This window comes from Salvelinus sp. IW2-2015, linkage group LG24 (genome assembly GCF_002910315.2).
Source record: "Salvelinus sp. IW2-2015 linkage group LG24, ASM291031v2, whole genome shotgun sequence".
NCBI classification, from domain to species: Eukaryota; Metazoa; Chordata; class Actinopteri; order Salmoniformes; family Salmonidae; genus Salvelinus; species Salvelinus sp. IW2-2015.
Window position 1 is genome coordinate 615,641 of NC_036864.1, and position 8,423 is coordinate 624,063.

Consider the following 8,423-nt stretch of genomic DNA (forward strand, 5'->3'; position numbering starts at 1 on the left):
CACACACACACACACACACACACACACACACACACACACACACACACACACACACACACACACACACACACACACACACACACACACACAGTGGAATATAAAATCCAGAGGAAGAAACACAACACTCAACAAGACCGATCCCTTTAATGGTCCTGCACAGTCAAAATCATGTTTTTATCAAATGATATTGTATGATATATTTGGATCAAAGTAGGATGACCAAAGTATGAAGTTTGATCATACAATTACTGGCCCCCTGCCCTGTGTCAAAAATTTGGATTCAGGAGGGATTAAGGGCTTTCTGTGACATCACAAAAAGCCTCTCATTTAAACTTTTTTTTTTTACAATCGCTAGGACCCATTTCTCAATACTTAGGTCACTTTTTCAAAACTCTTCACACAGTGAGTAAAACAGCAGTCTATGTGGGCTAAACTGTGGACAATTGTTCATTGCTTTGGCACAAAATGCATTCAATGACTACATCTTTCAAACTTCATGAATTATTTTTTCACTCAGACACAACTACCACCAAAACTCTATGTACCTACAGGCCAATTTGCACATGTTTACATACTCTTTTCAAAACTATTAAACTTGAGTTCAAAACCTAACAGAACACAACATTATTAAATAAGACAGTAATACCGTTTTGAAATATATTCCAAATCTAAAAAATGAAATACTATCAAAACAATTAGACCAACCACAGCTGATTCCCATTGTAGCTGAACACCTACCCAGGTGTTAGTCTTTCAATGTCATTACCACCTATACAAAAGGGGACATTTTAGGAATAATGCTGTTCTGTAATGTAAACATGGACCCAGCCAGATATAGAGAAGTGGCTAACAGAGGAAGAAGAGTGGCTGGGAGAGGGAGAGGAAGAGGGAGAGAAGACTGAGAGGAAGATCAAGAGCTGTAGTCTTAGATGAGATTAGGGCTACTTTAATTGATTATGTAATAAATCATGGTCTATCAATGAGAGAGGCTGGTCAGAGAGTGCAGCCAAATCTGCAACGGTCAACAGTGGCATCTATTGTGAGAAATTTCTGGCAAAACAACAGTAAGATATGCATTCTGCAAGGGCATCTGACTGAACTGCACATTACAGAAGTAAATTGAGCAAAGCCTCCAAACCCATTTGTGTGTAATTGTTTTTGTATTTCTGCATAGGACCAAACAGTTACCTCCCACAGGCCGGAGAGGTAGGATTTTCACTGTCGTGCAGGAAACTGCAACTTTGATACGGTAATCACAAACAATGGCATAAAACTCACAGATATTCGGGACAGCGTTGGCACACAACATTGCATTTGGAAATATTCACAATGTATGCATGACAACTATTTCCAGAGTCCTGAAACAACATCAAGTCAGGATGAAGCAGCTGTACACTGTCCACTTTGAGAGGAACTCTGAACGAGTCAAGCAACTCAGGAACCAATATGTCCAGGTAAGATGACTATAAAATAAAACCAACAAAACCAAACAGGGCAGAGGCACAAAATGGCATGTTTTTAGGTATAATGTAAACTACCCTAATAGCCTAAATCTTATGTTGCCTTGTGGATTTCTTTTAGAGACTCATGGAGATTGAAGCCAGGCAAACACCCCACATATTCATCTTTGCGGCAAGGAAGAAATATGATTGGGAAAAGAGCCACAGGGGATGTCCCAGGCCAGAGGGGTGCCAACATCACAATGTGTGCAGAAATATCCTCTGATGGATTGCTGTTACACAAAGCGATAATTGGGCCTCATTTCATTCCTGGATGACCTCTATGGAAGGGTTATACCAGGTGAGGAAAGGGTTGCGGTGAGGCGAAATCGGCCAACGTTTGTAATTGTATGGGACAATGTGGCATTTTACCTCACCCGTGCAGTCACAGAAGGGTCTGCAGCCCAGCCCAGGATGGTGTCGCTTTTCCTCCCACCTTACTCTCCATTCCTCAACCCCATAGAGGAATTATTTTCCTCATGGAGGTGGAAGGCTTATGACCCCCATCCACATGATCAAATGTATTGCCCAAGATGACATAAGATGTGATGTGGATGAGAACCTGTGGCCAAATGCAGAAGACAGGGTTGACTAGCATTGCTACTGTATCTGTATCGGTAGATGGTGTATATACAAATTCTTGCATTTTTGGAATCACTCAATGCCAAAAAAATGACATAACATATTGAAGCATGTCTGATTCATTCCTGTAACATATATTGCAGTGAATTCTAAACAACAGAGAGGTGTCATTCTTGTTTTGTAAAGAAGTTTTACAAAAGAAAACATTGTGTAATGCCACCTGTTGTTAGTGTTTTTTAGGTCATTGTTTTATGAGTGACAAAGTGTACTTGTTGGGTAACAGCCTTTGCTAGTGTTATGGAAGAATGAGTTGATTTGAGATATGTATGAAGTGTTTTAGTAGTTTTAGTGCATTTTGGATGTGAAATGAACTGCTGTGCCAAGCTGAAAGTTGGTTAAAACTTCTTACGGCTGCAGCCCGACACCGGTACACTTATGACAACATCCAGCTCAAGTGCAGGGCGCGAAATTCAAAATCAATTTTTTAAAAATATTTAACTTTCACACATTAACAAGTCCAATACAGCATATGAAAGGTACACATCTTGTGAATCAAGCCAACATGTCCGATTTTTTTAATGTTTTACAGGGAAGACAAAATATGTAAATCTATTAGCTGACCACGTTAGCAAAAGACACCACTTTTTTTACTCCATCAGTTTTTTACTCCATCAGTAGCTATCACTAATTCGACCAAATAAAGATATATATAGCCACTAACCAAGAAACAACTTCATAAGATGACAGTCTGATAACATATTTATTGTATAGCATATGTTTTTTTAGAAAAATGTGCATATTTCAGGTATAAATCATRAATTACATTTCAGCTACAATCAGAAATTGCACCGAAAGCAGCCATAACATTTACAGACACCAACGTCAAATACCTAATTACTCATCATAAAACATTTCTGAAAAATACATACTGTGCAGCAATTGAAAGACCGGCATCTTGTGATTCCAAACAATATTTCCGATTTATTAAATGTTTTACAGCGAAAACAAAATGTAGCGCTATATTAGCATAGCCACAATAGCCAGAAACACTTGGGCGCCCACGACCAGTTCACATGCACGACAGATATATGAAATAACATCATAAATTGGGTCTTACTTTTGCTGATCTTTCATCAGAATGTTGATCAAGGTGTCCTTTGTCCAGATGAGTCGTTGTTTGGATTCAGAATGGCAACTTTCCCTCTTCATTTAGCATGGGYACTAGTCGAGTGGCACGGATCTCTCCAACGTAAAAAAAAGTCAGAGAACGGAACACGGCAAAACTCCCGAAAAAATTCAAATAATCTGATTAAACTATATTGAAAAAACATACATTACGATGATATGGTCACATTTATCAAATAAAAWCCGAGCCGGAGATAGTTGTCGTCCGAAACGGCAGCAAAACAGAACGCAATCTCACTTCCAAGTCGCGCGCTTCAGAGTTCCGKAAGTGGACGGTCACGTCAAAGAAATAGCTTTTATTCCACCTCAGAACAAGATGAACACAAAATTTCTTCTCTCACATCCTCTTGACACCCAGAGGAAGGCGTATGAAGTGTACGTAGGGTCCTACGTATCATGACCATGTATAGGCAGAACGTTGAAGAGAGCATAGATTTCTGACATTCTACTTCCTGGTCAGGGAAAGTGCTGCCAAATGACTTCTGTTTCACTCAGAGAAAAAATTCAAACGGTTTTAGAAACTAGAGATTGTTTTCTATCCAATAGTAATAATAATATGCATATTGTACGAGCAAGAATTGAGTACGAGCCCGTTTGAAATGGGCACCTTTTATCTGGCTACTCAATACTTTCCCTGCAGCCATAACAGGTTAACTTCTCTGCGCACGGATCCCTTTTACGGGATCATTTTCCTAAACAACCGCTTAATTGTAGGGCGCAAAATATTACTAAAAATATTTATAATCAWGCAATCACAAGTGAAATATACCAAAACACAGCTTAGCTTGTTGTTAATCCACCTATYGTGTCAGATTTTGAAAAKATGCTTTACAGAGAAAGAAATCCAAGCTTTTGTGAGTGTATCAATCAATGCTAGAACAGCTAGCCCCAAATTAGCATGGTCACGAAAGTCAGAAAAGCAATAAAATTAATCGCTTACCTTACATTATCTTCGGATGTTTGCACTCACGAGACTCCCAGTTACACAATAAATGTTATTTTTGTTCGATAAATATTACTTTTATTTTTTTTTAAAGCCATTTGGGTTGCGCGTTATGTTCAGAAAATTACAGCCTCGTTCCGGTGCTGAAAGGCAGACGTATCAGATTGCAGACGTATCAGATTCAAAAATATTACAAAAAATATTTATAATCATGCAATCACAAGTGAAATATACCAAAACACAGCTTAGCTTGTTGTTAATCCACCTATYGTGTCAGAKTTTGATAATATGCTTTGCAACGAAAGCAATCTAAGCTTTTGTGAGTGTATCAATCAATGCTAGAACAGTTAGCCTTATATTAGCTTGGTTAGCTTGGTCACGAAAGTCAGAAAAACTATAAAATGAATCGCTTACCTTTAATTATCTTCGGATGTTTGCACTCACGAGACTCCCAATTACACAACAAATGTTCTTTTTGCTCGATAAATATTACTTTTATAAGAAAAAAACCCAGTATGTTCAGAAAACTACAGCCTCGTTCCGTTCGACGAACATTCCAAAAATATCCGTAATGGTCGTTAGAAACATGTAAAATGTTTTTTATAATCAATCCTCAGGTTGTTTTTAACAAACATAATCGATAATATTTCAACCGGACCGTAACCTATTCAATAAGAGAGAAAAAGAAAATGGAGAACTCCCCTCTCGCGCGCAGGAACTATTCAGACCTGACTACTTTTGAAAAATCTAGCTCATTTTTCAAAATAGAAGCCTGAAACTATGTCTAAAGCCTGGTCACAGCCTGAGGAAGCCATTGGAAAATGAATCTGGTTGATACCCCTTTAAATAGAAGAAAGACAGGCCAGGAAACAAAGATTTCTAAAGAAAATATCACTTCCGGGTTAGATTTTCTCCGGTTTTTGCCTGCAGAATCAGTTTTGTTATACTCACAGACAATATTTTGACAGTTTTGGAAACTTTGGAGTGTTTTCTATCCTAATCTGTAAATTATATGCATATTCTACGATCTGGACCTGAGAAATAGTCCGTTTACCTTGGGAATGTTATAAAAAAATAAAAATAATAATCTGACCCCTAGCGTCAAGAGGTTAAGAAAACTGTGTGAAAAGTATAGAAAAAGTGACCTAAGTATTGAGAAATGGGTCCTAGCGATTGTAAAAAATTGTAATACATCAATGCTAACAACTTATTCTCTTACCTTATTTAAATAAGTGCCACCTTGTAATGCTGTGTTCGTAAACAAGTGGGAGGTGGGAATTTAGCATTTGTGAAGTTGTAAATACCAGTTGGATGCATTCCAGTGCCCTGAACTTGTTGAGAAAAAAAAGCTGCTAAACCATCAACTAATAGTACAGCTATCATGCTTGTAAACAAATGTGACCGAACGGCTCGATTCGGTCTTAAGTAGAACATTTTTAAATGTTGTTTTTTACATTAGATGACAGTAGATACTCAGAGCTAGAAAATGGTATTCCATACACTACAGTTGAGGAACACTGGGAAAGTAATTCTGCTTTTAAAGTTAATAAACTTCTGACCTCACTTTTGAGAAAATGGCCCTTGAATTTTTTTTCAACCTGCTGGAGAGCTCTTTGTCTACACCCATTCAAAATCGTTCACACCCTCTTAAGCCTTAGCCCCACCCATCTCTTTAAGGATTCACATGTGAGGTCATGTACTAAACAACCAAAGATTTCAAGACCAAAGGCTGGTTTATACTACGTCTATCGACAGTTGTCGCAGTGACATCATGAACATTCTATTGTCGTCTGACATCAAACTTTTTCTTGTCGTTATGAAAAAGTATGAACACAAAAACTACAGGATGCAAGACATCAGCAGCCTGGTGGTCAAAAATAAATGACCATATCAGATAGCTGACAACGTCTTCACTTTAGTTCATTTGTCTTCATTATTACAAGATAATAAACTAACAGTATAATTATTTACGAGTTAATTGCGAGCCAATTACTGAAAATAGCTTACGGTTGTGAATGTGACGAAATAAAAGCAGGGCATTGTACCAGAGAATTTTAGAACTTGGACACTTTGGACAAAGTGTATTTGTCACATGCACAGGATACAGTCGATGTAGTGAAATGGTTACTTGCAAAGTGGAGTCTTTTCTTTAGACATGTACAGTACCTAGCTACCTAGCTAGCTAGCTAGCTAAACAATGAACCATAATCCCAACTCATAACATTACTACCCTGCATGAATCTGCAGATAGCTAACCAACCAGGTTCAATGTTACCTAGATATCTAACATTAGGCTATATCTTGCAATGCAAATGGCTCTGAGATACAACTAATATTACTACACAGATCATACACATAACATTGCATATATGCATGAATTTTCTTTATCTCCTTAGCTATCATACTCTAATTCCACCGGGCATTCTACTGATTTCAAAACTCGGTCCTCCTGAAAGTGGAGAGCAACACTTGTACAATTAGTTCATCAGAAAGTCTCTGGTTGTGTAAGTCTCTGGTTGTCCACCAGAGGTCACCAAGTCCTTTGTAAATGTGGCTTCTTGGTCTCGGATTGTCTGTTTGAACGTATCTTTGTTCTGGAAGTGTTCGTTAGAATGGATCCTTCAAAGCACTACATGGTTGTTCTCATTCGAGTTTACTAGACTAAAGTACTTAAACAGCTGCAGACTGATTGTTCCTGTGTAGTCTTATTTGAGAGAGAGTTTCAGAGCTTCTAACCAATTCGTACCTTTCAGCTCACGCTGTCGGTTACACTGGTCTTTAGTTTTAAACCATTTCTCAGCCGTGTAGCCACCGCTTCACGCTCTCTGGTCTCTAGAGGTTAAATATCCTACCATTTCAACGTGTAGCCAACGCACCACGTTTTTCTGGTCTTAATGTATAACCAATCGTGACGTCTGGCTTACCGTACACCTATTTGATCTAATATAAATTCTTCAGCGAGTCCTTTTAAACACTGGGGGAAAAAGGGCGTTCCCTCCTTTTGTCATAATGTCTGTGCTCACGTGGGCATGGTTACTGACTTTTCAGAAGTCTTTATGAAAACCCATTATTTCATTTAGAAGGCTAAAAATCACATTTCATCATCTCACAAATAGTTTCATATTTAATCTTCTAAGTTCCACAGCATTTAGATGTAAATCTGATAACTGGGAAATATACACATTCAGAGATACAGTTATGTTGTTCTACCGTCCTTAGTTACATCACAAATTAGTAATGTATTTGACATGATTATTGTTTAGAGCACCACGAACCATTGACCACATTATAACAGATATATTGTTTCAATGTCCAACCTTTAGATTTTGCAGTACTGTAACATCAATCTCTGTTGTAACAAAGGGATTTTTAACTTCCATTTCTGCAGAGTGGGAGAGAGAGTTCCTCAAGGTATTTACGACCGTCATAAAACTGTTGTGGGGAGAAAAGGTGGGGGGGGGGTCTGGCTAATCCATCAGCCCTGTGCAAAGCTGATCTGGCGCCTTTGATTCGTCACCCAAGAGAGAAAGTCATGACATCCCACTAAGCCCAAACCCAGATGCGTGAATAATGCCCTCAGAATGCTGTGGTAACCTCTTGACACTAACACAGGGGTGCTGTTTCAACTCGGACATTTATCGTTCCCAAATTAAACTGCCTCGACTCCCAATTCTTGCTCGTACAATATGCATATTATTGATATGAAGAACATCCTAGTCTAACAACCGTTTGAATTATGTCTCTGTGGGTGAAAAACCAGAAGTCTTTCTGCCAAAGCAGAAAATTCATGACAGGAACTGCGAGCAGTTCTGAAAACGAGGGCTCTGCTTCTCAGAGAATCCAGTTTAAAGCTCTGTTATGTATCCTATGGGTCCCGACATGGAACTGCAACCCGCCCTTCCCTGGAATGTCAGTAACAAATGAGAAGTGGAATGGAGTGTTCTACGTAGTTCTTCCAGAGCTTTAAAATAAAAGCCAAAAAGTAAAAGGAAAACGAAAAAGGCGAGCCCGCTTTTTCGAACCATCTCACTTTACCGGCAAAAAGCAAAGAACCTTCAGGATGGCATTTTGAACGCTCCAAGTATCAGCCTTAGATTATCGTCTGTTAATTTAAATTCAGATATAGTTGTTAAGAAACATTTCATCAACGAGAAGTTAATTTTTTAAACCGAGTATATATCAAGTTCTTAATGCGGAGTATATTGCTATTGTCG

General features: G+C 38.4%; 1 long non-coding RNA gene across 1 annotated transcript in view; it reads left to right on the forward strand.

Moving 5' to 3' along the window:
* Positions 1-1,448, forward strand: part of LOC139022947 (uncharacterized) — a 129,471-nt gene extending 128,023 nt beyond the window's left edge. The window contains exons 2-3 of the long non-coding RNA XR_011474020.1: positions 1,175-1,249; positions 1,355-1,448. This is a non-coding gene — a long non-coding RNA (uncharacterized lncRNA). The remainder of the gene's footprint in view (positions 1-1,174; positions 1,250-1,354) is intronic.
* The last annotated feature ends 6,975 nt before the right edge of the window (positions 1,449-8,423 follow it).